The sequence below is a fragment of the Pelmatolapia mariae genome, linkage group LG18 (assembly GCF_036321145.2).
Source record: "Pelmatolapia mariae isolate MD_Pm_ZW linkage group LG18, Pm_UMD_F_2, whole genome shotgun sequence".
NCBI lineage: Eukaryota > Metazoa > Chordata > Actinopteri > Cichliformes > Cichlidae > Pelmatolapia > Pelmatolapia mariae.
This window is the reverse complement of record NC_086243.1, coordinates 32,247,886-32,270,664: the sequence shown is the minus strand read 5'-3', so window position 1 is coordinate 32,270,664 and position 22,779 is coordinate 32,247,886. Positions and strand designations below refer to the sequence as shown.

At 54.3% G+C, this 22,779-nt stretch overlaps 66 non-coding genes across 66 annotated transcripts; all 66 read right to left on the bottom strand.

Annotated features, from left to right (window-relative positions):
- Window positions 1-30: 30 nt before the first annotated feature.
- LOC134617736 (U1 spliceosomal RNA) lies at window positions 31-194 on the bottom strand. Its single transcript, XR_010091625.1, has one exon. It is a non-coding gene; the product is annotated as a U1 spliceosomal RNA (small nuclear RNA).
- Window positions 195-376: 182 nt separating this feature from the next.
- Window positions 377-540, bottom strand: LOC134617735 (U1 spliceosomal RNA). The gene has a single exon (XR_010091624.1). It is a non-coding gene; the product is annotated as a U1 spliceosomal RNA (small nuclear RNA).
- A 182-nt stretch (window positions 541-722) lies between these two features.
- On the bottom strand, window positions 723-886 carry LOC134617734 (U1 spliceosomal RNA). Its single transcript, XR_010091623.1, has one exon. It is a non-coding gene; the product is annotated as a U1 spliceosomal RNA (small nuclear RNA).
- Window positions 887-1,068: 182 nt separating this feature from the next.
- LOC134617733 (U1 spliceosomal RNA) lies at window positions 1,069-1,232 on the bottom strand. Its single transcript, XR_010091622.1, has one exon. It is a non-coding gene; the product is annotated as a U1 spliceosomal RNA (small nuclear RNA).
- A 182-nt stretch (window positions 1,233-1,414) lies between these two features.
- On the bottom strand, window positions 1,415-1,578 carry LOC134617732 (U1 spliceosomal RNA). The gene has a single exon (XR_010091621.1). It is a non-coding gene; the product is annotated as a U1 spliceosomal RNA (small nuclear RNA).
- A 182-nt stretch (window positions 1,579-1,760) lies between these two features.
- Window positions 1,761-1,924, bottom strand: LOC134617731 (U1 spliceosomal RNA). Its single transcript, XR_010091620.1, has one exon. It is a non-coding gene; the product is annotated as a U1 spliceosomal RNA (small nuclear RNA).
- A 182-nt stretch (window positions 1,925-2,106) lies between these two features.
- On the bottom strand, window positions 2,107-2,270 carry LOC134617796 (U1 spliceosomal RNA). The gene has a single exon (XR_010091678.1). It is a non-coding gene; the product is annotated as a U1 spliceosomal RNA (small nuclear RNA).
- Window positions 2,271-2,452: 182 nt separating this feature from the next.
- On the bottom strand, window positions 2,453-2,616 carry LOC134617730 (U1 spliceosomal RNA). Its single transcript, XR_010091619.1, has one exon. It is a non-coding gene; the product is annotated as a U1 spliceosomal RNA (small nuclear RNA).
- A 182-nt stretch (window positions 2,617-2,798) lies between these two features.
- LOC134617850 (U1 spliceosomal RNA) lies at window positions 2,799-2,962 on the bottom strand. The gene has a single exon (XR_010091729.1). It is a non-coding gene; the product is annotated as a U1 spliceosomal RNA (small nuclear RNA).
- A 182-nt stretch (window positions 2,963-3,144) lies between these two features.
- Window positions 3,145-3,308, bottom strand: LOC134617728 (U1 spliceosomal RNA). The gene has a single exon (XR_010091617.1). It is a non-coding gene; the product is annotated as a U1 spliceosomal RNA (small nuclear RNA).
- A 182-nt stretch (window positions 3,309-3,490) lies between these two features.
- On the bottom strand, window positions 3,491-3,654 carry LOC134617727 (U1 spliceosomal RNA). The gene has a single exon (XR_010091616.1). It is a non-coding gene; the product is annotated as a U1 spliceosomal RNA (small nuclear RNA).
- A 182-nt stretch (window positions 3,655-3,836) lies between these two features.
- LOC134617726 (U1 spliceosomal RNA) lies at window positions 3,837-4,000 on the bottom strand. Its single transcript, XR_010091614.1, has one exon. It is a non-coding gene; the product is annotated as a U1 spliceosomal RNA (small nuclear RNA).
- A 182-nt stretch (window positions 4,001-4,182) lies between these two features.
- On the bottom strand, window positions 4,183-4,346 carry LOC134617827 (U1 spliceosomal RNA). Its single transcript, XR_010091707.1, has one exon. It is a non-coding gene; the product is annotated as a U1 spliceosomal RNA (small nuclear RNA).
- Window positions 4,347-4,528: 182 nt separating this feature from the next.
- On the bottom strand, window positions 4,529-4,692 carry LOC134617788 (U1 spliceosomal RNA). Its single transcript, XR_010091671.1, has one exon. It is a non-coding gene; the product is annotated as a U1 spliceosomal RNA (small nuclear RNA).
- A 182-nt stretch (window positions 4,693-4,874) lies between these two features.
- Window positions 4,875-5,038, bottom strand: LOC134617845 (U1 spliceosomal RNA). Its single transcript, XR_010091724.1, has one exon. It is a non-coding gene; the product is annotated as a U1 spliceosomal RNA (small nuclear RNA).
- Window positions 5,039-5,220: 182 nt separating this feature from the next.
- Window positions 5,221-5,384, bottom strand: LOC134617725 (U1 spliceosomal RNA). Its single transcript, XR_010091613.1, has one exon. It is a non-coding gene; the product is annotated as a U1 spliceosomal RNA (small nuclear RNA).
- Window positions 5,385-5,566: 182 nt separating this feature from the next.
- Window positions 5,567-5,730, bottom strand: LOC134617724 (U1 spliceosomal RNA). Its single transcript, XR_010091612.1, has one exon. It is a non-coding gene; the product is annotated as a U1 spliceosomal RNA (small nuclear RNA).
- A 182-nt stretch (window positions 5,731-5,912) lies between these two features.
- On the bottom strand, window positions 5,913-6,076 carry LOC134617804 (U1 spliceosomal RNA). The gene has a single exon (XR_010091685.1). It is a non-coding gene; the product is annotated as a U1 spliceosomal RNA (small nuclear RNA).
- A 182-nt stretch (window positions 6,077-6,258) lies between these two features.
- On the bottom strand, window positions 6,259-6,422 carry LOC134617723 (U1 spliceosomal RNA). The gene has a single exon (XR_010091611.1). It is a non-coding gene; the product is annotated as a U1 spliceosomal RNA (small nuclear RNA).
- Window positions 6,423-6,604: 182 nt separating this feature from the next.
- LOC134617721 (U1 spliceosomal RNA) lies at window positions 6,605-6,768 on the bottom strand. The gene has a single exon (XR_010091610.1). It is a non-coding gene; the product is annotated as a U1 spliceosomal RNA (small nuclear RNA).
- Window positions 6,769-6,950: 182 nt separating this feature from the next.
- LOC134617720 (U1 spliceosomal RNA) lies at window positions 6,951-7,114 on the bottom strand. Its single transcript, XR_010091609.1, has one exon. It is a non-coding gene; the product is annotated as a U1 spliceosomal RNA (small nuclear RNA).
- A 182-nt stretch (window positions 7,115-7,296) lies between these two features.
- LOC134617867 (U1 spliceosomal RNA) lies at window positions 7,297-7,460 on the bottom strand. Its single transcript, XR_010091737.1, has one exon. It is a non-coding gene; the product is annotated as a U1 spliceosomal RNA (small nuclear RNA).
- Window positions 7,461-7,642: 182 nt separating this feature from the next.
- LOC134617719 (U1 spliceosomal RNA) lies at window positions 7,643-7,806 on the bottom strand. Its single transcript, XR_010091608.1, has one exon. It is a non-coding gene; the product is annotated as a U1 spliceosomal RNA (small nuclear RNA).
- Window positions 7,807-7,988: 182 nt separating this feature from the next.
- Window positions 7,989-8,152, bottom strand: LOC134617718 (U1 spliceosomal RNA). Its single transcript, XR_010091607.1, has one exon. It is a non-coding gene; the product is annotated as a U1 spliceosomal RNA (small nuclear RNA).
- A 182-nt stretch (window positions 8,153-8,334) lies between these two features.
- Window positions 8,335-8,498, bottom strand: LOC134617716 (U1 spliceosomal RNA). The gene has a single exon (XR_010091605.1). It is a non-coding gene; the product is annotated as a U1 spliceosomal RNA (small nuclear RNA).
- Window positions 8,499-8,680: 182 nt separating this feature from the next.
- Window positions 8,681-8,844, bottom strand: LOC134617844 (U1 spliceosomal RNA). The gene has a single exon (XR_010091723.1). It is a non-coding gene; the product is annotated as a U1 spliceosomal RNA (small nuclear RNA).
- Window positions 8,845-9,026: 182 nt separating this feature from the next.
- Window positions 9,027-9,190, bottom strand: LOC134617715 (U1 spliceosomal RNA). The gene has a single exon (XR_010091603.1). It is a non-coding gene; the product is annotated as a U1 spliceosomal RNA (small nuclear RNA).
- A 182-nt stretch (window positions 9,191-9,372) lies between these two features.
- Window positions 9,373-9,536, bottom strand: LOC134617852 (U1 spliceosomal RNA). Its single transcript, XR_010091731.1, has one exon. It is a non-coding gene; the product is annotated as a U1 spliceosomal RNA (small nuclear RNA).
- A 182-nt stretch (window positions 9,537-9,718) lies between these two features.
- LOC134617714 (U1 spliceosomal RNA) lies at window positions 9,719-9,882 on the bottom strand. Its single transcript, XR_010091602.1, has one exon. It is a non-coding gene; the product is annotated as a U1 spliceosomal RNA (small nuclear RNA).
- Window positions 9,883-10,064: 182 nt separating this feature from the next.
- On the bottom strand, window positions 10,065-10,228 carry LOC134617713 (U1 spliceosomal RNA). Its single transcript, XR_010091601.1, has one exon. It is a non-coding gene; the product is annotated as a U1 spliceosomal RNA (small nuclear RNA).
- A 182-nt stretch (window positions 10,229-10,410) lies between these two features.
- On the bottom strand, window positions 10,411-10,574 carry LOC134617712 (U1 spliceosomal RNA). The gene has a single exon (XR_010091600.1). It is a non-coding gene; the product is annotated as a U1 spliceosomal RNA (small nuclear RNA).
- A 182-nt stretch (window positions 10,575-10,756) lies between these two features.
- On the bottom strand, window positions 10,757-10,920 carry LOC134617710 (U1 spliceosomal RNA). Its single transcript, XR_010091599.1, has one exon. It is a non-coding gene; the product is annotated as a U1 spliceosomal RNA (small nuclear RNA).
- Window positions 10,921-11,102: 182 nt separating this feature from the next.
- On the bottom strand, window positions 11,103-11,266 carry LOC134617709 (U1 spliceosomal RNA). The gene has a single exon (XR_010091598.1). It is a non-coding gene; the product is annotated as a U1 spliceosomal RNA (small nuclear RNA).
- A 182-nt stretch (window positions 11,267-11,448) lies between these two features.
- Window positions 11,449-11,612, bottom strand: LOC134617708 (U1 spliceosomal RNA). Its single transcript, XR_010091597.1, has one exon. It is a non-coding gene; the product is annotated as a U1 spliceosomal RNA (small nuclear RNA).
- A 182-nt stretch (window positions 11,613-11,794) lies between these two features.
- On the bottom strand, window positions 11,795-11,958 carry LOC134617707 (U1 spliceosomal RNA). The gene has a single exon (XR_010091596.1). It is a non-coding gene; the product is annotated as a U1 spliceosomal RNA (small nuclear RNA).
- Window positions 11,959-12,140: 182 nt separating this feature from the next.
- LOC134617836 (U1 spliceosomal RNA) lies at window positions 12,141-12,304 on the bottom strand. Its single transcript, XR_010091715.1, has one exon. It is a non-coding gene; the product is annotated as a U1 spliceosomal RNA (small nuclear RNA).
- A 181-nt stretch (window positions 12,305-12,485) lies between these two features.
- Window positions 12,486-12,649, bottom strand: LOC134617706 (U1 spliceosomal RNA). Its single transcript, XR_010091595.1, has one exon. It is a non-coding gene; the product is annotated as a U1 spliceosomal RNA (small nuclear RNA).
- A 181-nt stretch (window positions 12,650-12,830) lies between these two features.
- LOC134617704 (U1 spliceosomal RNA) lies at window positions 12,831-12,994 on the bottom strand. Its single transcript, XR_010091592.1, has one exon. It is a non-coding gene; the product is annotated as a U1 spliceosomal RNA (small nuclear RNA).
- A 182-nt stretch (window positions 12,995-13,176) lies between these two features.
- Window positions 13,177-13,340, bottom strand: LOC134617703 (U1 spliceosomal RNA). The gene has a single exon (XR_010091591.1). It is a non-coding gene; the product is annotated as a U1 spliceosomal RNA (small nuclear RNA).
- A 182-nt stretch (window positions 13,341-13,522) lies between these two features.
- LOC134617702 (U1 spliceosomal RNA) lies at window positions 13,523-13,686 on the bottom strand. The gene has a single exon (XR_010091590.1). It is a non-coding gene; the product is annotated as a U1 spliceosomal RNA (small nuclear RNA).
- A 182-nt stretch (window positions 13,687-13,868) lies between these two features.
- Window positions 13,869-14,032, bottom strand: LOC134617701 (U1 spliceosomal RNA). Its single transcript, XR_010091589.1, has one exon. It is a non-coding gene; the product is annotated as a U1 spliceosomal RNA (small nuclear RNA).
- Window positions 14,033-14,214: 182 nt separating this feature from the next.
- On the bottom strand, window positions 14,215-14,378 carry LOC134617698 (U1 spliceosomal RNA). The gene has a single exon (XR_010091588.1). It is a non-coding gene; the product is annotated as a U1 spliceosomal RNA (small nuclear RNA).
- A 182-nt stretch (window positions 14,379-14,560) lies between these two features.
- On the bottom strand, window positions 14,561-14,724 carry LOC134617697 (U1 spliceosomal RNA). Its single transcript, XR_010091587.1, has one exon. It is a non-coding gene; the product is annotated as a U1 spliceosomal RNA (small nuclear RNA).
- A 182-nt stretch (window positions 14,725-14,906) lies between these two features.
- LOC134617696 (U1 spliceosomal RNA) lies at window positions 14,907-15,070 on the bottom strand. The gene has a single exon (XR_010091586.1). It is a non-coding gene; the product is annotated as a U1 spliceosomal RNA (small nuclear RNA).
- Window positions 15,071-15,252: 182 nt separating this feature from the next.
- Window positions 15,253-15,416, bottom strand: LOC134617695 (U1 spliceosomal RNA). The gene has a single exon (XR_010091585.1). It is a non-coding gene; the product is annotated as a U1 spliceosomal RNA (small nuclear RNA).
- Window positions 15,417-15,598: 182 nt separating this feature from the next.
- On the bottom strand, window positions 15,599-15,762 carry LOC134617694 (U1 spliceosomal RNA). The gene has a single exon (XR_010091584.1). It is a non-coding gene; the product is annotated as a U1 spliceosomal RNA (small nuclear RNA).
- A 182-nt stretch (window positions 15,763-15,944) lies between these two features.
- LOC134617831 (U1 spliceosomal RNA) lies at window positions 15,945-16,108 on the bottom strand. The gene has a single exon (XR_010091710.1). It is a non-coding gene; the product is annotated as a U1 spliceosomal RNA (small nuclear RNA).
- A 182-nt stretch (window positions 16,109-16,290) lies between these two features.
- On the bottom strand, window positions 16,291-16,454 carry LOC134617693 (U1 spliceosomal RNA). Its single transcript, XR_010091583.1, has one exon. It is a non-coding gene; the product is annotated as a U1 spliceosomal RNA (small nuclear RNA).
- Window positions 16,455-16,636: 182 nt separating this feature from the next.
- LOC134617691 (U1 spliceosomal RNA) lies at window positions 16,637-16,800 on the bottom strand. The gene has a single exon (XR_010091581.1). It is a non-coding gene; the product is annotated as a U1 spliceosomal RNA (small nuclear RNA).
- Window positions 16,801-16,982: 182 nt separating this feature from the next.
- On the bottom strand, window positions 16,983-17,146 carry LOC134617690 (U1 spliceosomal RNA). The gene has a single exon (XR_010091580.1). It is a non-coding gene; the product is annotated as a U1 spliceosomal RNA (small nuclear RNA).
- A 182-nt stretch (window positions 17,147-17,328) lies between these two features.
- On the bottom strand, window positions 17,329-17,492 carry LOC134617803 (U1 spliceosomal RNA). Its single transcript, XR_010091684.1, has one exon. It is a non-coding gene; the product is annotated as a U1 spliceosomal RNA (small nuclear RNA).
- Window positions 17,493-17,674: 182 nt separating this feature from the next.
- On the bottom strand, window positions 17,675-17,838 carry LOC134617689 (U1 spliceosomal RNA). The gene has a single exon (XR_010091579.1). It is a non-coding gene; the product is annotated as a U1 spliceosomal RNA (small nuclear RNA).
- Window positions 17,839-18,020: 182 nt separating this feature from the next.
- LOC134617688 (U1 spliceosomal RNA) lies at window positions 18,021-18,184 on the bottom strand. The gene has a single exon (XR_010091578.1). It is a non-coding gene; the product is annotated as a U1 spliceosomal RNA (small nuclear RNA).
- A 182-nt stretch (window positions 18,185-18,366) lies between these two features.
- LOC134617687 (U1 spliceosomal RNA) lies at window positions 18,367-18,530 on the bottom strand. The gene has a single exon (XR_010091577.1). It is a non-coding gene; the product is annotated as a U1 spliceosomal RNA (small nuclear RNA).
- Window positions 18,531-18,712: 182 nt separating this feature from the next.
- Window positions 18,713-18,876, bottom strand: LOC134617849 (U1 spliceosomal RNA). Its single transcript, XR_010091728.1, has one exon. It is a non-coding gene; the product is annotated as a U1 spliceosomal RNA (small nuclear RNA).
- Window positions 18,877-19,058: 182 nt separating this feature from the next.
- Window positions 19,059-19,222, bottom strand: LOC134617686 (U1 spliceosomal RNA). The gene has a single exon (XR_010091576.1). It is a non-coding gene; the product is annotated as a U1 spliceosomal RNA (small nuclear RNA).
- A 182-nt stretch (window positions 19,223-19,404) lies between these two features.
- Window positions 19,405-19,568, bottom strand: LOC134617685 (U1 spliceosomal RNA). Its single transcript, XR_010091575.1, has one exon. It is a non-coding gene; the product is annotated as a U1 spliceosomal RNA (small nuclear RNA).
- Window positions 19,569-19,750: 182 nt separating this feature from the next.
- Window positions 19,751-19,914, bottom strand: LOC134617684 (U1 spliceosomal RNA). Its single transcript, XR_010091574.1, has one exon. It is a non-coding gene; the product is annotated as a U1 spliceosomal RNA (small nuclear RNA).
- Window positions 19,915-20,096: 182 nt separating this feature from the next.
- LOC134617802 (U1 spliceosomal RNA) lies at window positions 20,097-20,260 on the bottom strand. Its single transcript, XR_010091683.1, has one exon. It is a non-coding gene; the product is annotated as a U1 spliceosomal RNA (small nuclear RNA).
- Window positions 20,261-20,442: 182 nt separating this feature from the next.
- On the bottom strand, window positions 20,443-20,606 carry LOC134617682 (U1 spliceosomal RNA). Its single transcript, XR_010091573.1, has one exon. It is a non-coding gene; the product is annotated as a U1 spliceosomal RNA (small nuclear RNA).
- A 182-nt stretch (window positions 20,607-20,788) lies between these two features.
- Window positions 20,789-20,952, bottom strand: LOC134617681 (U1 spliceosomal RNA). Its single transcript, XR_010091572.1, has one exon. It is a non-coding gene; the product is annotated as a U1 spliceosomal RNA (small nuclear RNA).
- Window positions 20,953-21,134: 182 nt separating this feature from the next.
- LOC134617679 (U1 spliceosomal RNA) lies at window positions 21,135-21,298 on the bottom strand. Its single transcript, XR_010091570.1, has one exon. It is a non-coding gene; the product is annotated as a U1 spliceosomal RNA (small nuclear RNA).
- A 182-nt stretch (window positions 21,299-21,480) lies between these two features.
- LOC134617801 (U1 spliceosomal RNA) lies at window positions 21,481-21,644 on the bottom strand. The gene has a single exon (XR_010091682.1). It is a non-coding gene; the product is annotated as a U1 spliceosomal RNA (small nuclear RNA).
- A 182-nt stretch (window positions 21,645-21,826) lies between these two features.
- LOC134617678 (U1 spliceosomal RNA) lies at window positions 21,827-21,990 on the bottom strand. The gene has a single exon (XR_010091569.1). It is a non-coding gene; the product is annotated as a U1 spliceosomal RNA (small nuclear RNA).
- Window positions 21,991-22,172: 182 nt separating this feature from the next.
- LOC134617677 (U1 spliceosomal RNA) lies at window positions 22,173-22,336 on the bottom strand. The gene has a single exon (XR_010091568.1). It is a non-coding gene; the product is annotated as a U1 spliceosomal RNA (small nuclear RNA).
- Window positions 22,337-22,518: 182 nt separating this feature from the next.
- On the bottom strand, window positions 22,519-22,682 carry LOC134617855 (U1 spliceosomal RNA). Its single transcript, XR_010091732.1, has one exon. It is a non-coding gene; the product is annotated as a U1 spliceosomal RNA (small nuclear RNA).
- Window positions 22,683-22,779: the final 97 nt, after the last annotated feature.

The following is a 22,779-nucleotide window of genomic DNA, read 5'->3' as shown; positions in this document are numbered from 1 at the left end:
ACGTGGATCTTTGCTTTTGGACACAAGAGTGAGGGGAGAGCGCGAACGCAGTCCCCCACTACCACAAATTATGCAGTTGAGATTCCCGCATTTGGGGAATTCACAGGGGTCAGCACAACCGCAGTGCAATGGCTGAGCCTCGCCCTGGGTGAACCACCTTGGTGATCATGGTATCTCCCCTGCCAGGTAAGTATGAGTTGGCAGTGTGGGAGACAGGGGTCCCGTTTCCACATGCAGCACTCTGGCTGATGGTGCCTAACACGCATAATGCCTGAATCCAGTGACGGTGAGCACGCCATTGCATTTTGTCCCAGTTCAAAGGCCACACCGTGAGAAGTAAGCAGACACGTAGATCTTTGCTTTTGGACACAAGAGTGAGGGGAGAGCGCGAACGCAGTCCCCCACTACCACAAATTATGCAGTTGAGATTCCCGCATTTGGGGAATTCACAGGGGTCAGCACAACCGCAGTGCAATGGCTGAGCCTCGCCCTGGGTGAACCACCTTGGTGATCATGGTATCTCCCCTGCCAGGTAAGTATGAGTTGGCAGTGTGGGAGACAGGGGTCCCCTTTCCACATGCAGCACTCTGGCTGATTGTGCCAAACACGCATAATGCCTGAATCCAGTGACGGTGAGCACGCCATTGCATTTTGTCCCAGTTCAAAGGCCACACCGAGAGAAGTGAGCAGACACGTGGATCTTTGCTTTTGGACACAAGAGTGAGGGGAGAGCGCGAACGCAGTCCCCCACTACCACAAATTATGCAGTTGAGATTCCCGCATTTGGGGAATTCACAGGGGTCAGCACAACCGCAGTGCAATGGCTGAGCCTCGCCCTGGGTGAACCACCTTGGTGATCATGGTATCTCCCCTGCCAGGTAAGTATGAGTTGGCAGTGTGGGAGACAGGGGTCCCCTTTCCACATGCAGCACTCTGGCTGATTGTGCCTAACACGCATAATGCCTGAATCCAGTGACGGTGAGCACGCCATTGCATTTTGTCCCAGTTCAAAGGCCACACCGAGAGAAGTGAGCAGACACGTGGATCTTTGCTTTTGGACACAAGAGTGAGGGGAGAGCGCGAACGCAGTCCCCCACTACCACAAATTATGCAGTTGAGATTCCCGCATTTGGGGAATTCACAGGGGTCAGCACAACCGCAGTGCAATGGCTGAGCCTCGCCCTGGGTGAACCACCTTGGTGATCATGGTATCTCCCCTGCCAGGTAAGTATGAGTTAGCAGTGTGGGAGACAGGGGTCCCCTTTCCACATACAGCACTCTGGTTGATGGTGCCTAACACGCATAATGCCTGAATCCAGTGACGGTGAGCACGCCATTGCATTTTGTCCCAGTTCAAAGGCCACACCGAGAGAAGTGAGCAGACACGTGGATCTTTGCTTTTGGACACAAGAGTGAGGGGAGAGCGCGAACGCAGTCCCCCACTACCACAAATTATGCAGTTGAGATTCCCGCATTTGGGGAATTCACAGGGGTCAGCACAACCGCAGTGCAATGGCTGAGCCTCGCCCTGGGTGAACCACCTTGGTGATCATGGTATCTCCCCTGCCAGGTAAGTATGAGTTGGCAGTGTGGGAGACAGGGGTCCCGTTTCCACATGCAGCACTCTGGCTGATTGTGCCAAACACGCATAATGCCTGAATCCAGTGACGGTGAGCACGCCATTGCATTTTGTCCCAGTTCAAAGGCCACACCGAGAGAAGTGAGCAGACACGTGGATCTTTGCTTTTGGACACAAGAGTGAGGGGAGAGCGCGAACGCAGTCCCCCACTACCACAAATTATGCAGTTGAGATTCCCGCATTTGGGGAATTCACAGGGGTCAGCACAACCGCAGTGCAATGGCTGAGCCTCGCCCTGGGTGAACCACCTTGGTGATCATGGTATCTCCCCTGCCAGGTAAGTATGAGTTGGCAGTGTGGGAGACAGGGGTCCCCTTTCCACAGGCAGCACTCTGGTTGATGGTGCCTAACACGCATATTGCCTGAATCCAGTGACGGTGAGCACGCCATTGCATTTTGTCCAAGTTCAAAGGCCACACCGAGAGAAGTGAGCAGACACGTGGATCTTTGCTTTTGGACACAAGAGTGAGGGGAGAGCGCGAACACAGTCCCCCACTACCACAAATTATGCAGTTGAGATTCCCGCATTTGGGGAATTCACAGGGGTCAGCACAACCGCAGTGCAATGGCTGAGCCTCGCCCTGGGTGAACCACCTTGGTGATCATGGTATCTCCCCTGCCAGGTAAGTATGAGTTGGCAGTGTGGGAGACAGGGGTCCCCTTTCCACATGCAGCACTCTGGTTGATGGTGTCTAACACGCATAATGCCTGAATCCAGTGACGGTGAGCACGCCATTGCATTTTGTCCCAGTTCAAAGGCCACACCGAGAGAAGTGAGCAGACACGTGGATCTTTGCTTTTGGACACAAGAGTGAGGGGAGAGCGCGAACGCAGTCCCCCACTACCACAAATTATGCAGTTGAGATTCCCGCATTTGGGGAATTCACAGGGGTCAGCACAACCGCAGTGCAATGGCTGAGCCTCGCCCTGGGTGAACCACCTTGGTGATCATGGTATCTCCCCTGCCAGGTAAGTATGAGTTGGCAGTGTGGGAGACAGGGGTCCCCTTTCCACATGCAGCACTCTGGTTGATGGTGCCTAACACGCATATTGCCTGAATCCAGTGACGGTGAGCACGCCATTGCATTTTGTCCCAGTTCAAAGGCCACACCGAGAGAAGTGAGCAGACACGTAGATCTTTGCTTTTGGACACAAGAGTGAGGGGAGAGCGCGAACGCAGTCCCCCACTACCACAAATTATGCAGTTGAGATTCCCGCATTTGGGGAATTCACAGGGGTCAGCACAACAGCAGTGCAATGGCTGAGCCTCGCCCTGGGTGAACCACCTTGGTGATCATGGTATCTCCCCTGCCAGTTAAGTATGAGTTGGCAGGGTGGGAGACAGGGGTCCCGTTTCCACATGCAGCACTCTGGCTGATGGTGCCTAACACGCATAATGCCTGAATCCAGTGACGGTGAGCACGCCATTGCATTTTGTCCCAGTTCAAAGGCCACACCGAGAGAAGTGAGCAGACACGTGGATCTTTGCTTTTGGACACAAGAGTGAGGGGAGAGCGCGAACGCAGTCCCCCACTACCACAAATTATGCAGTTGAGATTCCCGCATTTGGGGAATTCACAGGGGTCAGCACAACCGCAGTGCAATGGCTGAGCCTCGCCCTGGGTGAACCACCTTGGTGATCATGGTATCTCCCCTGCCAGGTAAGTATGAGTTGGCAGTGTGGGAGACAGGGGTCCCGTTTCCACATGCAGCACTCTGGCTGATGGTGCCTAACACGCATAATGCCTGAATCCAGTGACGGTGAGCACGCCATTGCATTTTGTCCCAGTTCAAAGGCCACACCGTGAGAAGTAAGCAGACACGTAGATCTTTGCTTTTGGACACAAGAGTGAGGGGAGAGCGCGAACGCAGTCCCCCACTACCACAAATTATGCAGTTGAGATTCCCGCATTTGGGGAATTCACAGGGGTCAGCACAACCGCAGTGCAATGGCTGAGCCTCGCCCTGGGTGAACCACCTTGGTGATCATGGTATCTCCCCTGCCAGGTAAGTATGAGTTGGCAGTGTGGGAGACAGGGGTCCCCTTTCCACATGCAGCACTCTGGCTGATGGTGCCTAACACGCATAATGCCTGAATCCAGTGACGGTGAGCACGCCATTGCATTTTGTCCCAGTTCAAAGGCCACACCGAGAGAAGTGAGCAGACACGTGGATCTTTGCTTTTGGACACAAGAGTGAGGGGAGAGCGCGAACGCAGTCCCCCACTACCACAAATTATGCAGTTGAGATTCCCGCATTTGGGGAATTCACAGGGGTCAGCACAACCGCAGTGCAATGGCTGAGCCTCGCCCTGGGTGAACCACCTTGGTGATCATGGTATCTCCCCTGCCAGGTAAGTATGAGTTGGCAGTGTGGGAGACAGGGGTCCCCTTTCCACATGCAGCACTCTGGTTGATGGTGCCTAACACGCATATTGCCTGAATCCAGTGACGGTGAGCACGCCATTGCATTTTGTCCCAGTTCAAAGGCCACACCGAGAGAAGTGAGCAGACACGTGGATCTTTGCTTTTGGACACAAGAGTGAGGGGAGAGCGCGAACGCAGTCCCCCACTACCACAAATTATGCAGTTGAGATTCCCGCATTTGGGGAATTCACAGGGGTCAGCACAACCGCAGTGCAATGGCTGAGCCTCGCTCTGGGTGAACCACCTTGGTGATCATGGTATCTCCCCTGCCAGGTAAGTATGAGTTGGCAGTGTGGGAGACAGGGGTCCCCTTTCCACATGCAGCACTCTGGTTGATGGTGTCTAACACGCATAATGCCTGAATCCAGTGACGGTGAGCACGCCATTGCATTTTGTCCCAGTTCAAAGGCCACACCGAGAGAAGTGAGCAGACACGTGGATCTTTGCTTTTGGACACAAGAGTGAGGGGAGAGCGCGAACGCAGTCCCCCACTACCACAAATTATGCAGTTGAGATTCCCGCATTTGGGGAATTCACAGGGGTCAGCACAACCACAGTGCAATGGCTGAGCCTCGCCCTGGGTGAACCACCTTGGTGATCATGGTATCTCCCCTGCCAGGTAAGTATGAGTTGGCAGTGTGGGAGACAGGGGTCCCCTTTCCACATGCAGCACTCTGGTTGATGGTGCCTAACACGCATATTGCCTGAATCCAGTGACGGTGAGCACGCCATTGCATTTTGTCCCAGTTCAAAGGCCACACCGAGAGAAGTGAGCAGACACGTAGATCTTTGCTTTTGGACACAAGAGTGAGGGGAGAGCGCGAACGCAGTCCCCCACTACCACAAATTATGCAGTTGAGATTCCCGCATTTGGGGAATTCACAGGGGTCAGCACAACAGCAGTGCAATGGCTGAGCCTCGCCCTGGGTGAACCACCTTGGTGATCATGGTATCTCCCCTGCCAGGTAAGTATGAGTTGGCAGGGTGGGAGACAGGGGTCCCCTTTCCACATGCAGCACTCTGGCTGATGGTGCCTAACACGCATAATGCCTGAATCCAGTGACGGTGAGCACGCCATTGCATTTTGTCCCAGTTCAAAGGCCACACCGAGAGAAGTGAGCAGACACGTGGATCTTTGCTTTTGGACACAAGAGTGAGGGGAGAGCGCGAACGCAGTCCCCCACTACCACAAATTATGCAGTTGAGATTCCCGCATTTGGGGAATTCACAGGGGTCAGCACAACCGCAGTGCAATGGCTGAGCCTCGCCCTGGGTGAACCACCTTGGTGATCATGGTATCTCCCCTGCCAGGTAAGTATGAGTTGGCAGTGTGGGAGACAGGGGTCCCCTTTCCACATGCAGCACTCTGGTTGATGGTGCCTAACACGCATATTGCCTGAATCCAGTGACGGTGAGCACACCATTGCATTTTGTCCCAGTTCAAAGGCCACACCGAGAGAAGTGAGCAGACACGTGGATCTTTGCTTTTGGACACAAGAGTGAGGGGAGAGCGCGAACGCAGTCCCCCACTACCACAAATTATGCAGTTGAGATTCCCGCATTTGGGGAATTCACAGGGGTCAGCACAACCGCAGTGCAATGGCTGAGCCTCGCCCTGGGTGAACCACCTTGGTGATCATGGTATCTCCCCTGCCAGGTAAGTATGAGTTGGCAGTGTGGGAGACAGGGGTCCCCTTTCCACATGCAGCACTCTGGCTGATGGTGCCTAACACGCATAATGCCTGAATCCAGTGACGGTGAGCACGCCATTGCATTTTGTCCCAGTTCAAAGGCCACACCGAGAGAAGTGAGCAGACACGTGGATCTTTGCTTTTGGACACAAGAGTGAGGGAAGAGCGCGAACGCAGTCCCCCACTACCACAAATTATGCAGTTGAGATTCCCGCATTTGGGGAATTCACAGGGGTCAGCACAACCGCAGTGCAATGGCTGAGCCTCGCCCTGGGTGAACCACCTTGGTGATCATGGTATCTCCCCTGCCAGGTAAGTATGAGTTGGCAGTGTGGGAGACAGGGGTCCCCCTTCCACATGCAGCACTCTGGCTGATGGTGCCTAACACGCATAATGCCTGAATCCAGTGACGGTGAGCACGCCATTGCATTTTGTCCCAGTTCAAAGGCCACACCGAGAGAAGTGAGCAGACACGTGGATCTTTGCTTTTGGACACAAGAGTGAGGGGAGAGCGCGAACGCAGTCCCCCACTACCACAAATTATGCAGTTGAGATTCCCGCATTTGGGGAATTCACAGGGGTCAGCACAACCGCAGTGCAATGGCTGAGCCTCGCCCTGGGTGAACCACCTTGGTGATCATGGTATCTCCCCTGCCAGGTAAGTATGAGTTGGCAGTGTGGGAGACAGGGGTCCCCTTTCCACATGCAGCACTCTGGCTGATGGTGCCTAACACGCATAATGCCTGAATCCAGTGACGGTGAGCACGCCATTGCATTTTGTCCCAGTTCAAAGGCCACACCGAGAGAAGTGAGCAGACACGTGGATCTTTGCTTTTGGACACAAGAGTGAGGGGAGAGCGCGAACGCAGTCCCCCACTACCACAAATTATGCAGTTGAGATTCCCGCATTTGGGGAATTCACAGGGGTCAGCACAACCGCAGTGCAATGGCTGAGCCTCGCCCTGGGTGAACCACCTTGGTGATCATGGTATCTCCCCTGCCAGGTAAGTATGAGTTGGCAGTGTGGGAGACAGGGGTCCCCTTTCCACATGCAGCACTCTGGTTGATGGTGCCTAACACGCATATTGCCTGAATCCAGTGACGGTGAGCACGCCATTGCATTTTGTCCCAGTTCAAAGGCCACACCGAGAGAAGTGAGCAGACACGTGGATCTTTGCTTTTGGACACAAGAGTGAGGGGAGAGCGCGAACGCAGTCCCCCACTACCACAAATTATGCAGTTGAGATTCCCGCATTTGGGGAATTCACAGGGGTCAGCACAACCGCAGTGCAATGGCTGAGCCTCGCCCTGGGTGAACCACCTTGGTGATCATGGTATCTCCCCTGCCAGGTAAGTATGAGTTGGCAGTGTGGGAGACAGGGGTCCCCTTTCCACATGCAGCACTCTGGTTGATGGTGTCTAACACGCATAATGCCTGAATCCAGTGACGGTGAGCACGCCATTGCATTTTGTCCCAGTTCAAAGGCCACACCGAGAGAAGTGAGCAGACACGTGGATCTTTGCTTTTGGACACAAGAGTGAGGGGAAAGCGCGAACGCAGTCCCCCACTACCACAAATTATGCAGTTGAGATTCCCGCATTTGGGGAATTCACAGGGGTCAGCACAACCACAGTGCAATGGCTGAGCCTCGCCCTGGGTGAACCACCTTGGTGATCATGGTATCTCCCCTGCCAGGTAAGTATGAGTTGGCAGTGTGGGAGACAGGGGTCCCCTTTCCACATGCAGCACTCTGGTTGATGGTGCCTAACACGCATAATGCCTGAATCCAGTGACGGTGAGCACGCCATTGCATTTTGTCCCAGTTCAAAGGCCACACCGAGAGAAGTGAGCAGACACGTAGATCTTTGCTTTTGGACACAAGAGTGAGGGGAGAGCGCGAACGCAGTCCCCCACTACCACAAATTATGCAGTTGAGATTCCCGCATTTGGGGAATTCACAGGGGTCAGCACAACCGCAGTGCAATGGCTGAGCCTCGCCCTGGGTGAACCACCTTGGTGATCATGGTATCTCCCCTGCCAGGTAAGTATGAGTTGGCAGTGTGGGAGACAGGGGTCCCGTTTCCACATGCAGCACTCTGGCTGATGGTGCCTAACACGCATAATGCCTGAATCCAGTGACGGTGAGCACGCCATTGCATTTTGTCCCAGTTCAAAGGCCACACCGTGAGAAGTAAGCAGACACGTAGATCTTTGCTTTTGGACACAAGAGTGAGGGGAGAGCGCGAACGCAGTCCCCCACTACCACAAATTATGCAGTTGAGATTCCCGCATTTGGGGAATTCACAGGGGTCAGCACAACCGCAGTGCAATGGCTGAGCCTCGCCCTGGGTGAACCACCTTGGTGATCATGGTATCTCCCCTGCCAGGTAAGTATGAGTTGGCAGTGTGGGAGACAGGGGTCCCCTTTCCACATGCAGCACTCTGGCTGATGGTGCCTAACACGCATAATGCCTGAATCCAGTGACGGTGAGCACGCCATTGCATTTTGTCCCAGTTCAAAGGCCACACCGAGAGAAGTGAGCAGACACGTGGATCTTTGCTTTTGGACACAAGAGTGAGGGGAGAGCGCGAACGCAGTCCCCCACTACCACAAATTATGCAGTTGAGATTCCCGCATTTGGGGAATTCACAGGGGTCAGCACAACCGCAGTGCAATGGCTGAGCCTCGCCCTGGGTGAACCACCTTGGTGATCATGGTATCTCCCCTGCCAGGTAAGTATGAGTTGGCAGTGTGGGAGACAGGGGTCCCCTTTCCACATGCAGCACTCTGGTTGATGGTGCCTAACACGCATATTGCCTGAATCCAGTGACGGTGAGCACGCCATTGCATTTTGTCCCAGTTCAAAGGCCACACCGAGAGAAGTGAGCAGACACGTAGATCTTTGCTTTTGGACACAAGAGTGAGGGGAGAGCGCGAACGCAGTCCCCCACTACCACAAATTATGCAGTTGAGATTCCCGCATTTGGGGAATTCACAGGGGTCAGCACAACAGCAGTGCAATGGCTGAGCCTCGCCCTGGGTGAACCACCTTGGTGATCATGGTATCTCCCCTGCCAGGTAAGTATGAGTTGGCAGGGTGGGAGACAGGGGTCCCGTTTCCACATGCAGCACTCTGGCTGATGGTGCCTAACACGCATAATGCCTGAATCCAGTGACGGTGAGCACGCCATTGCATTTTGTCCCAGTTCAAAGGCCACACCGAGAGAAGTGAGCAGACACGTAGATCTTTGCTTTTGGACACAAGAGTGAGGGGAGAGCGCGAACGCAGTCCCCCACTACCACAAATTATGCAGTTGAGATTCCCGCATTTGGGGAATTCACAGGGGTCAGCACAACCGCAGTGCAATGGCTGAGCCTCGCCCTGGGTGAACCACCTTGGTGATCATGGTATCTCCCCTGCCAGGTAAGTATGAGTTGGCAGTGTGGGAGACAGGGGTCCCGTTTCCACATGCAGCACTCTGGCTGATGGTGCCTAACACGCATAATGCCTGAATCCAGTGACGGTGAGCACGCCATTGCATTTTGTCCCAGTTCAAAGGCCACACCGTGAGAAGTAAGCAGACACGTAGATCTTTGCTTTTGGACACAAGAGTGAGGGGAGAGCGCGAACGCAGTCCCCCACTACCACAAATTATGCCGTTGAGATTCCCGCATTTGGGGAATTCACAGGGGTCAGCACAACAGCAGTGCAATGGCTGAGCCTCGCCCTGGGTGAACCACCTTGGTGATCATGGTATCTCCCCTGCCAGGTAAGTATGAGTTGGCAGTGTGGGAGACAGGGGTCCCCTTTCCACATGCAGCACTCTGGCTGATGGTGCCTAACACGCATAATGCCTGAATCCAGTGACGGTGAGCACGCCATTGCATTTTGTCCCAGTTCAAAGGCCACACCGAGAGAAGTGAGCAGACACGTGGATCTTTGCTTTTGGACACAAGAGTGAGGGGAGAGCGCGAACGCAGTCCCCCACTACCACAAATTATGCAGTTGAGATTCCCGCATTTGGGGAATTCACAGGGGTCAGCACAACCGCAGTGCAATGGCTGAGCCTCGCCCTGGGTGAACCACCTTGGTGATCATGGTATCTCCCCTGCCAGGTAAGTATGAGTTAGCAGTGTGGGAGACAGGGGTCCCGTTTCCACATGCAGCACTCTGGCTGATGGTGCCTAACACGCATAATGCCTGAATCCAGTGACGGTGAGCACGCCATTGCATTTTGTCCCAGTTCAAAGGCCACACCGAGAGAAGTGAGCAGACACGTAGATCTTTGCTTTTGGACACAAGAGTGAGGGGAGAGCGCGAACGCAGTCCCCCACTACCACAAATTATGCAGTTGAGATTCCCGCATTTGGGGAATTCACAGGGGTCAGCACAACCGCAGTGCAATGGCTGAGCCTCGCCCTGGGTGAACCACCTTGGTGATCATGGTATCTCCCCTGCCAGGTAAGTATGAGTTGGCAGTGTGGGAGACAGGGGTCCCCTTTCCACATGCAGCACTCTGGCTGATTGTGCCAAACACGCATAATGCCTGAATCCAGTGACGGTGAGCACGCCATTGCATTTTGTCCCAGTTCAAAGGCCACACCGAGAGAAGTGAGCAGACACGTGGATCTTTGCTTTTGGACACAAGAGTGAGGGGAGAGCGCGAACGCAGTCCCCCACTACCACAAATTATGCAGTTGAGATTCCCGCATTTGGGGAATTCACAGGGGTCAGCACAACCGCAGTGCAATGGCTGAGCCTCGCCCTGGGTGAACCACCTTGGTGATCATGGTATCTCCCCTGCCAGGTAAGTATGAGTTGGCAGTGTGGGAGACAGGGGTCCCCTTTCCACATGCAGCACTCTGGCTGATGGTGCCTAACACGCATAATGCCTGAATCCAGTGACGGTGAGCACGCCATTGCATTTTGTCCCAGTTCAAAGGCCACACCGAGAGAAGTGAGCAGACACGTGGATCTTTGCTTTTGGACACAAGAGTGAGGGGAGAGCGCGAACGCAGTCCCCCACTACCACAAATTATGCAGTTGAGATTCCCGCATTTGGGGAATTCACAGGGGTCAGCACAACCGCAGTGCAATGGCTGAGCCTCGCCCTGGGTGAACCACCTTGGTGATCATGGTATCTCCCCTGCCAGGTAAGTATGAGTTAGCAGTGTGGGAGACAGGGGTCCCGTTTCCACATGCAGCACTCTGGCTGATGGTGCCTAACACGCATAATGCCTGAATCCAGTGACGGTGAGCACGCCATTGCATTTTGTCCCAGTTCAAAGGCCACACCGAGAGAAGTGAGCAGACACGTAGATCTTTGCTTTTGGACACAAGAGTGAGGGGAGAGCGCGAACGCAGTCCCCCACTACCACAAATTATGCAGTTGAGATTCCCGCATTTGGGGAATTCACAGGGGTCAGCACAACCGCAGTGCAATGGCTGAGCCTCGCCCTGGGTGAACCACCTTGGTGATCATGGTATCTCCCCTGCCAGGTAAGTATGAGTTGGCAGTGTGGGAGACAGGGGTCCCCTTTCCACATGCAGCACTCTGGCTGATTGTGCCAAACACGCATAATGCCTGAATCCAGTGACGGTGAGCACGCCATTGCATTTTGTCCCAGTTCAAAGGCCACACCGAGAGAAGTGAGCAGACACGTGGATCTTTGCTTTTGGACACAAGAGTGAGGGGAGAGCGCGAACGCAGTCCCCCACTACCACAAATTATGCAGTTGAGATTCCCGCATTTGGGGAATTCACAGGGGTCAGCACAACCGCAGTGCAATGGCTGAGCCTCGCCCTGGGTGAACCACCTTGGTGATCATGGTATCTCCCCTGCCAGGTAAGTATGAGTTGGCAGTGTGGGAGACAGGGGTCCCCTTTCCACATGCAGCACTCTGGCTGATGGTGCCTAACACGCATAATGCCTGAATCCAGTGACGGTGAGCACGCCATTGCATTTTGTCCCAGTTCAAAGGCCACACCGAGAGAAGTGAGCAGACACGTGGATCTTTGCTTTTGGACACAAGAGTGAGGGGAGAGCGCGAACGCAGTCCCCCACTACCACAAATTATGCAGTTGAGATTCCCGCATTTGGGGAATTCACAGGGGTCAGCACAACCGCAGTGCAATGGCTGAGCCTCGCCCTGGGTGAACCACCTTGGTGATCATGGTATCTCCCCTGCCAGGTAAGTATGAGTTGGCAGTGTGGGAGACAGGGGTCCCCTTTCCACATGCAGCACTCTGGCTGATGGTGCCTAACACGCATAATGCCTGAATCCAGTGACGGTGAGCACGCCATTGCATTTTGTCCCAGTTCAAAGGCCACACCGAGAGAAGTGAGCAGACACGTGGATCTTTGCTTTTGGACACAAGAGTGAGGGGAGAGCGCGAACGCAGTCCCCCACTACCACAAATTATGCAGTTGAGATTCCCGCATTTGGGGAATTCACAGGGGTCAGCACAACCGCAGTGCAATGGCTGAGCCTCGCCCTGGGTGAACCACCTTGGTGATCATGGTATCTCGCCTGCCAGGTAAGTATGAGTTAGCAGTGTGGGAGACAGGGGTCCCGTTTCCACATGCAGCACTCTGGCTGATGGTGCCTAACACGCATAATGCCTGAATCCAGTGACGGTGAGCACGCCATTGCATTTTGTCCCAGTTCAAAGGCCACACCGAGAGAAGTGAGCAGACACGTGGACTTTGCTTTTGGACACAAGAGTGAGGGGAGAGCGCGAACGCAGTCCCCCACTACCACAAATTATGCAGTTGAGATTCCCGCATTTGGGGAATTCACAGGGGTCAGCACAACCGCAGTGCAATGGCTGAGCCTCGCCCTGGGTGAACCACCTTGGTGATCATGGTATCTCCCCTGCCAGGTAAGTATGAGTTGGCAGTGTGGGAGACAGGGGTCCCCTTTCCACATGCAGCACTCTGGCTGATGGTGCCTAACACGCATAATGCCTGAATCCAGTGACGGTGAGCACGCCATTGCATTTTGTCCCAGTTCAAAGGCCACACCGAGAGAAGTGAGCAGACACGTGGACTTTGCTTTTGGACACAAGAGTGAGGGGAGAGCGCGAACGCAGTCCCCCACTACCACAAATTATGCAGTTGAGATTCCCGCATTTGGGGAATTCACAGGGGTCAGCACAACCGCAGTGCAATGGCTGAGCCTCGCCCTGGGTGAACCACCTTGGTGATCATGGTATCTCCCCTGCCAGGTAAGTATGAGTTGGCAGTGTGGGAGACAGGGGTCCCCTTTCCACATGCAGCACTCTGGCTGATGGTGCCTAACACGCATAATGCCTGAATCCAGTGACGGTGAGCACGCCATTGCATTTTGTCCCAGTTCAAAGGCCACACCGAGAGAAGTGAGCAGACACGTGGATCTTTGCTTTTGGACACAAGAGTGAGGGGAGAGCGCGAACGCAGTCCCCCACTACCACAAATTATGCAGTTGAGATTCCCGCATTTGGGGAATTCACAGGGGTCAGCACAACCGCAGTGCAATGGCTGAGCCTCGCCCTGGGTGAACCACCTTGGTGATCATGGTATCTCCCCTGCCAGGTAAGTATGAGTTGGCAGTGTGGGAGACAGGGGTCCCCTTTCCACATGCAGCACTCTGGTTGATGGTGCCTAACACGCATATTGCCTGAATCCAGTGACGGTGAGCACACCATTGCATTTTGTCCCAGTTCAAAGGCCACACCGAGAGAAGTGAGCAGACACGTGGATCTTTGCTTTTGGACACAAGAGTGAGGGGAGAGCGCGAACGCAGTCCCCCACTACCACAAATTATGCAGTTGAGATTCCCGCATTTGGGGAATTCACAGGGGTCAGCACAACCGCAGTGCAATGGCTGAGCCTCGCCCTGGGTGAACCACCTTGGTGATCATGGTATCTCCCCTGCCAGGTAAGTATGAGTTGGCAGTGTGGGAGACAGGGGTCCCCTTTCCACATGCAGCACTCTGGTTGATGGTGCCTAACACGCATATTGCCTGAATCCAGTGACGGTGAGCACACCATTGCATTTTGTCCCAGTTCAAAGGCCACACCGAGAGAAGTGAGCAGACACGTGGATCTTTGCTTTTGGACACAAGAGTGAGGGGAGAGCGCGAACGCAGTCCCCCACTACCACAAATTATGCAGTTGAGATTCCCGCATTTGGGGAATTCACAGGGGTCAGCACAACCGCAGTGCAATGGCTGAGCCTCGCCCTGGGTGAACCACCTTGGTGATCATGGTATCTCCCCTGCCAGGTAAGTATGAGTTGGCAGTGTGGGAGACAGGGGTCCCCTTTCCACATGCAGCACTCTGGCTGATGGTGCCTAACACGCATAATGCCTGAATCCAGTGACGGTGAGCACGCCATTGCATTTTGTCCCAGTTCAAAGGCCACACCGAGAGAAGTGAGCAGACACGTGGATCTTTGCTTTTGGACACAAGAGTGAGGGGAGAGCGCGAACGCAGTCCCCCACTACCACAAATTATGCAGTTGAGATTCCCGCATTTGGGGAATTCACAGGGGTCAGCACAACCGCAGTGCAATGGCTGAGCCTCGCCCTGGGTGAACCACCTTGGTGATCATGGTATCTCCCCTGCCAGGTAAGTATGAGTTGGCAGTGTGGGAGACAGGGGTCCCCTTTCCACATGCAGCACTCTGGTTGATGGTGCCTAACACGCATATTGCCTGAATCCAGTGACGGTGAGCACACCATTGCATTTTGTCCCAGTTCAAAGGCCACACCGAGAGAAGTGAGCAGACACGTGGATCTTTGCTTTTGGACACAAGAGTGAGGGGAGAGCGCGAACGCAGTCCCCCACTACCACAAATTATGCAGTTGAGATTCCCGCATTTGGGGAATTCACAGGGGTCAGCACAACCGCAGTGCAATGGCTGAGCCTCGCCCTGGGTGAACCACCTTGGTGATCATGGTATCTCCCCTGCCAGGTAAGTATGAGTTGGCAGTGTGGGAGACAGGGGTCCCCTTTCCACATGCAGCACTCTGGCTGATGGTGCCTAACACGCATAATGCCTGAATCCAGTGACGGTGAGCACGCCATTGCATTTTGTCCCAGTTCAAAGGCCACACCGAGAGAAGTGAGCAGACACGTGGATCTTTGCTTTTGGACACAAGAGTGAGGGGAGAGCGCGAACGCAGTCCCCCACTACCACAAATTATGCAGTTGAGATTCCCGCATTTGGGGAATTCACAGGGGTCAGCACAACCGCAGTGCAATGGCTGAGCCTCGCCCTGGGTGAACCACCTTGGTGATCATGGTATCTCCCCTGCCAGGTAAGTATGAGTTGGCAGTGTGGGAGACAGGGGTCCCCTTTCCACATGCAGCACTCTGGCTGATGGTGCCTAACACGCATAATGCCTGAATCCAGTGACGGTGAGCACGCCATTGCATTTTGTCCCAGTTCAAAGGCCACACCGAGAGAAGTGAGCAGACACGTGGATCTTTGCTTTTGGACACAAGAGTGAGGGGAGAGCGCGAACGCAGTCCCCCACTACCACAAATTATGCAGTTGAGATTCCCGCATTTGGGGAATTCACAGGGGTCAGCACAACCGCAGTGCAATGGCTGAGCCTCGCCCTGGGTGAACCACCTTGGTGATCATGGTATCTCCCCTGCCAGGTAAGTATGAGTTGGCAGTGTGGGAGACAGGGGTCCCCTTTCCACATGCAGCACTCTGGCTGATGGTGCCAAACACGCATAATGCCTGAATCCAGTGACGGTGAGCACGCCATTGCATTTTGTCCCAGTTCAAAGGCCACACCGAGAGAAGTGAGCAGACACGTGGATCTTTGCTTTTGGACACAAGAGTGAGGGGAGAGCGCGAACGCAGTCCCCCACTACCACAAATTATGCAGTTGAGATTCCCGCATTTGGGGAATTCACAGGGGTCAGCACAACCGCAGTGCAATGGCTGAGCCTCGCCCTGGGTGAACCACCTTGGTGATCATGGTATCTCCCCTGCCAGGTAAGTATGAGTTGGCAGTGTGGGAGACAGGGGTCCCCTTTCCACATGCAGCACTCTGGCTGATGGTGCCTAACACGCATAATGCCTGAATCCAGTGACGGTGAGCACGCCATTGCATTTTGTCCCAGTTCAAAGGCCACACCGAGAGAAGTGAGCAGACACGTGGATCTTTGCTTTTGGACACAAGAGTGAGGGGAGAGCGCGAACGCAGTCCCCCACTACCACAAATTATGCAGTTGAGATTCCCGCATTTGGGGAATTCACAGGGGTCAGCACAACCGCAGTGCAATGGCGGAGCCTCGCCCTGGGTGAACCACCTTGGTGATCATGGTATCTCCCCTGCCAGGTAAATATGAGTTGGCAGTGTGGGAGACAGGGGTCCCCTTTCCACATGCAGCACTCTGGCTGATGGTGCCTAACACGCATAATGCCTGAATCCAGTGACGGTGAGCACGCCATTGCATTTTGTCCCAGTTCAAAGGCCACACCGAGAGAAGTGAGCAGACACGTGGATCTTTGCTTTTGGACACAAGAGTGAGGGGAGAGCGCGAACGCAGTCCCCCACTACCACAAATTATGCAGTTGAGATTCCCGCATTTGGGGAATTCACAGGGGTCAGCACAACCGCAGTGCAATGGCTGAGCCTCGCCCTGGGTGAACCACCTTGGTGATCATGGTATCTCCCCTGCCAGGTAAGTATGAGTTGGCAGTGTGGGAGACAGGGGTCCCCTTTCCACATGCAGCACTCTGGCTGATGGTGCCTAACACGCATAATGCCTGAATCCAGTGACGGTGAGCACGCCATTGCATTTTGTCCCAGTTCAAAGGCCACACCGAGAGAAGTGAGCAGACACGTGGATCTTTGCTTTTGGACACAAGAGTGAGGGGAGAGCGCGAACGCAGTCCCCCACTACCACAAATTATGCAGTTGAGATTCCCGCATTTGGGGAATTCACAGGGGTCAGCACAACCGCAGTGCAATGGCTGAGCCTCGCCCTGGGTGAACCACCTTGGTGATCATGGTATCTCCCCTGCCAGGTAAGTATGAGTTGGCAGTGTGGGAGACAGGGGTCCCCTTTCCACATGCAGCACTCTGGCTGATGGTGCCAAACACGCATAATGCCTGAATCCAGTGACGGTGAGCACGCCATTGCATTTTGTCCCAGTTCAAAGGCCACACCGAGAGAAGTGAGCAGACACGTGGATCTTTGCTTTTGGACACAAGAGTGAGGGGAGAGCGCGAACGCAGTCCCCCACTACCACAAATTATGCAGTTGAGATTCCCGCATTTGGGGAATTCACAGGGGTCAGCACAACCGCAGTGCAATGGCTGAGCCTCGCCCTGGGTGAACCACCTTGGTGATCATGGTATCTCCCCTGCCAGGTAAGTATGAGTTGGCAGTGTGGGAGACAGGGGTCCCCTTTCCACATGCAGCACTCTGGCTGATGGTGCCTAACACGCATAATGCCTGAATCCAGTGACGGTGAGCACGCCATTGCATTTTGTCCCAGTTCAAAGGCCACACCGAGAGAAGTGAGCAGACACGTAGATCTTTGCTTTTGGACACAAGAGTGAGGGAAGAGCGCGAACGCAGTCCCCCACTACCACAAATTATGCAGTTGAGATTCCCGCATTTGGGGAATTCACAGGGGTCAGCACAACCGCAGTGCAATGGCTGAGCCTCGCCCTGGGTGAACCACCTTGGTGATCATGGTATCTCCCCTGCCAGGTAAGTATGAGTTGGCAGTGTGGGAGACAGGGGTCCCCTTTCCACATGCAGCACTCTGGCTGATGGTGCCTAACACGCATAATGCCTGAATCCAGTGACGGTGAGCACGCCATTGCATTTTGTCCCAGTTCAAAGGCCACACCGAGAGAAGTGAGCAGACACGTGGATCTTTGCTTTTGGACACAAGAGTGAGGGGAGAGCGCGAACGCAGTCCCCCACTACCACAAATTATGCAGTTGAGATTCCCGCATTTGGGGAATTCACAGGGGTCAGCACAACCGCAGTGCAATGGCTGAGCCTCGCCCTGGGTGAACCACCTTGGTGATCATGGTATCTCCCCTGCCAGGTAAGTATGAGTTGGCAGTGTGGGAGACAGGGGTCCCCTTTCCACATGCAGCACTCTGGCTGATGGTGCCTAACACGCATAATGCCTGAATCCAGTGACGGTGAGCACGCCATTGCATTTTGTCCCAGTTCAAAGGCCACACCGAGAGAAGTGAGCAGACACGTGGATCTTTGCTTTTGGACACAAGAGTGAGGGGAGAGCGCGAACGCAGTCCCCCACTACCACAAATTATGCAGTTGAGATTCCCGCATTTGGGGAATTCACAGGGGTCAGCACAACCGCAGTGCAATGGCTGAGCCTCGCCCTGGGTGAACCACCTTGGTGATCATGGTATCTCCCCTGCCAGGTAAGTATGAGTTGGCAGTGTGGGAGACAGGGGTCCCGTTTCCACATGCAGCACTCTGGCTGATGGTGCCTAACACGCATAATGCCTGAATCCAGTGACGGTGAGCACGCCATTGCATTTTGTCCCAGTTCAAAGGCCACACCGAGAGAAGTGAGCAGACACGTAGATCTTTGCTTTTGGACACAAGAGTGAGGGGAGAGCGCGAACGCAGTCCCCCACTACCACAAATTATGCAGTTGAGATTCCCGCATTTGGGGAATTCACAGGGGTCAGCACAACCGCAGTGCAATGGCTGAGCCTCGCCCTGGGTGAACCACCTTGGTGATCATGGTATCTCCCCTGCCAGGTAAGTATGAGTTGGCAGTGTGGGAGACAGGGGTCCCCTTTCCACATGCAGCACTCTGGCTGATTGTGCCAAACACGCATAATGCCTGAATCCAGTGACGGTGAGCACGCCATTGCATTTTGTCCCAGTTCAAAGGCCACACCGAGAGAAGTGAGCAGACACGTGGATCTTTGCTTTTGGACACAAGAGTGAGGGGAGAGGGCGAACGCAGTCCCCCACTACCACAAATTATGCAGTTGAGATTCCCGCATTTGGGGAATTCACAGGAGTCAGCACAACCGCAGTGCAATGGCTGAGCCTCGCCCTGGGTGAACCACCTTGGTGATCATGGTATCTCCCCTGCCAGGTAAGTATGAGTTGGCAGTGTGGGAGACAGGGGTCCCCTTTCCACATGCAGCACTCTGGCTGATGGTGCCTAACACGCATAATGCCTGAATCCCGTGACGGTGAGCACGCCATTGCATTTTGTCCCAGTTCAAAGGCCACACCGAGAGAAGTGAGCAGACACGTGGATCTTTGCTTTTGGACACAAGAGTGAGGGGAGAGCGCGAACGCAGTCCCCCACTACCACAAATTATGCAGTTGAGATTCCCGCATTTGGGGAATTCACAGGGGTCAGCACAACCGCAGTGCAATGGCTGAGCCTCGCCCTGGGTGAACCACCTTGGTGATCATGGTATCTCCCCTGCCAGGTAAGTATGAGTTGGCAGTGTGGGAGACAGGGGTCCCGTTTCCACATGCAGCACTCTGGCTGATGGTGCCTAACACGCATAATGCCTGAATCCAGTGACGGTGAGCACGCCATTGCATTTTGTCCCAGTTCAAAGGCCACACCGAGAGAAGTGAGCAGACACGTAGATCTTTGCTTTTGGACACAAGAGTGAGGGGAGAGCGCGAACGCAGTCCCCCACTACCACAAATTATGCAGTTGAGATTCCCGCATTTGGGGAATTCACAGGGGTCAGCACAACCGCAGTGCAATGGCTGAGCCTCGCCCTGGGTGAACCACCTTGGTGATCATGGTATCTCCCCTGCCAGGTAAGTATGAGTTGGCAGTGTGGGAGACAGGGGTCCCCTTTCCACATGCAGCACTCTGGTTGATGGTGCCTAACACGCATATTGCCTGAATCCAGTGACGGTGAGCACACCATTGCATTTTGTCCCAGTTCAAAGGCCACACCGAGAGAAGTGAGCAGACACGTGGATCTTTGCTTTTGGACACAAGAGTGAGGGGAGAGCGCGAACGCAGTCCCCCACTACCACAAATTATGCAGTTGAGATTCCCGCATTTGGGGAATTCACAGGGGTCAGCACAACCGCAGTGCAATGGCTGAGCCTCGCCCTGGGTGAACCACCTTGGTGATCATGGTATCTCCCCTGCCAGGTAAGTATGAGTTGGCAGTGTGGGAGACAGGGGTCCCCTTTCCACATGCAGCACTCTGGCTGATGGTGCCTAACACGCATAATGCCTGAATCCAGTGACGGTGAGCACGCCATTGCATTTTGTCCCAGTTCAAAGGCCACACCGAGAGAAGTGAGCAGACACGTGGATCTTTGCTTTTGGACACAAGAGTGAGGGAAGAGCGCGAACGCAGTCCCCCACTACCACAAATTATGCAGTTGAGATTCCCGCATTTGGGGAATTCACAGGGGTCAGCACAACCGCAGTGCAATGGCTGAGCCTCGCCCTGGGTGAACCACCTTGGTGATCATGGTATCTCCCCTGCCAGGTAAGTATGAGTTGGCAGTGTGGGAGACAGGGGTCCCCTTTCCACATGCAGCACTCTGGCTGATGGTGCCTAACACGCATAATGCCTGAATCCAGTGACGGTGAGCACGCCATTGCATTTTGTCCCAGTTCAAAGGCCACACCGAGAGAAGTGAGCAGACACGTGGATCTTTGCTTTTGGACACAAGAGTGAGGGGAGAGCGCGAACGCAGTCCCCCACTACCACAAATTATGCAGTTGAGATTCCCGCATTTGGGGAATTCACAGGGGTCAGCACAACCGCAGTGCAATGGCTGAGCCTCGCCCTGGGTGAACCACCTTGGTGATCATGGTATCTCCCCTGCCAGGTAAGTATGAGTTGGCAGTGTGGGAGACAGGGGTCCCCTTTCCACATGCAGCACTCTGGCTGATTGTGCCAAACACGCATAATGCCTGAATCCAGTGACGGTGAGCACGCCATTGCATTTTGTCCCAGTTCAAAGGCCACACCGAGAGAAGTGAGCAGACACGTGGATCTTTGCTTTTGGACACAAGAGTGAGGGGAGAGCGCGAACGCAGTCCCCCACTACCACAAATTATGCAGTTGAGATTCCCGCATTTGGGGAATTCACAGGGGTCAGCACAACCGCAGTGCAATGGCTGAGCCTCGCCCTGGGTGAACCACCTTGGTGATCATGGTATCTCCCCTGCCAGGTAAGTATGAGTTGGCAGTGTGGGAGACAGGGGTCCCCTTTCCACATGCAGCACTCTGGTTGATGGTGCCTAACACGCATATTGCCTGAATCCAGTGACGGAGAGCACACCATTGCATTTTGTCCCAGTTCAAAGGCCACACCGAGAGAAGTGAGCAGACACGTGGATCTTTGCTTTTGGACACAAGAGTGAGGGGAGAGCGCGAACGCAGTCCCCCACTACCACAAATTATGCAGTTGAGATTCCCGCATTTGGGGAATTCACAGGGGTCAGCACAACCGCAGTGCAATGGCTGAGCCTCGCCCTGGGTGAACCACCTTGGTGATCATGGTATCTCCCCTGCCAGGTAAGTATGAGTTGGCAGTGTGGGAGACAGGGGTCCCCTTTCCACATGCAGCACTCTGGCTGATGGTGCCTAACACGCATAATGCCTGAATCCAGTGACGGTGAGCACGCCATTGCATTTTGTCCCAGTTCAAAGGCCACACCGAGAGAAGTGAGCAGACACGTGGATCTTTGCTTTTGGACACAAGAGTGAGGGAAGAGCGCGAACGCAGTCCCCCACTACCACAAATTATGCAGTTGAGATTCCCGCATTTGGGGAATTCACAGGGGTCAGCACAACCGCAGTGCAATGGCTGAGCCTCGCCCTGGGTGAACCACCTTGGTGATCATGGTATCTCCCCTGCCAGGTAAGTATGAGTTGGCAGTGTGGGAGACAGGGGTCCCCTTTCCACATGCAGCACTCTGGCTGATGGTGCCTAACACGCATAATGCCTGAATCCAGTGACGGTGAGCACGCCATTGCATTTTGTCCCAGTTCAAAGGCCACACCGAGAGAAGTGAGCAGACACGTGGATCTTTGCTTTTGGACACAAGAGTGAGGGGAGAGCGCGAACGCAGTCCCCCACTACCACAAATTATGCAGTTGAGATTCCCGCATTTGGGGAATTCACAGGGGTCAGCACAACCGCAGTGCAATGGCTGAGCCTCGCCCTGGGTGAACCACCTTGGTGATCATGGTATCTCCCCTGCCAGGTAAGTATGAGTTGGCAGTGTGGGAGACAGGGGTCCCCTTTCCACATGCAGCACTCTGGCTGATGGTGCCTAACACGCATAATGCCTGAATCCAGTGACGGTGAGCACGCCATTGCATTTTGTCCCAGTTCAAAGGCCACACCGAGAGAAGTGAGCAGACACGTGGATCTTTGCTTTTGGACACAAGAGTGAGGGGAGAGCGCGAACGCAGTCCCCCACTACCACAAATTATGCAGTTGAGATTCCCGCATTTGGGGAATTCACAGGGGTCAGCACAACCGCAGTGCAATGGCTGAGCCTCGCCCTGGGTGAACCACCTTGGTGATCATGGTATCTCCCCTGCCAGGTAAGTATGAGTTGGCAGTGTGGGAGACAGGGGTCCCCTTTCCACATGCAGCACTCTGGTTGATGGTGTCTAACACGCATAATGCCTGAATCCAGTGACGGTGAGCACGCCATTGCATTTTGTCCCAGTTCAAAGGCCACACCGAGAGAAGTGAGCAGACACGTGGATCTTTGCTTTTGGACACAAGAGTGAGGGGAAAGCGCGAACGCAGTCCCCCACTACCACAAATTATGCAGTTGAGATTCCCGCATTTGGGGAATTCACAGGGGTCAGCACAACCACAGTGCAATGGCTGAGCCTCGCCCTGGGTGAACCACCTTGGTGATCATGGTATCTCCCCTGCCAGGTAAGTATGAGTTGGCAGTGTGGGAGACAGGGGTCCCCTTTCCACATGCAGCACTCTGGTTGATGGTGCCTAACACGCATATTGCCTGAATCCAGTGACGGTGAG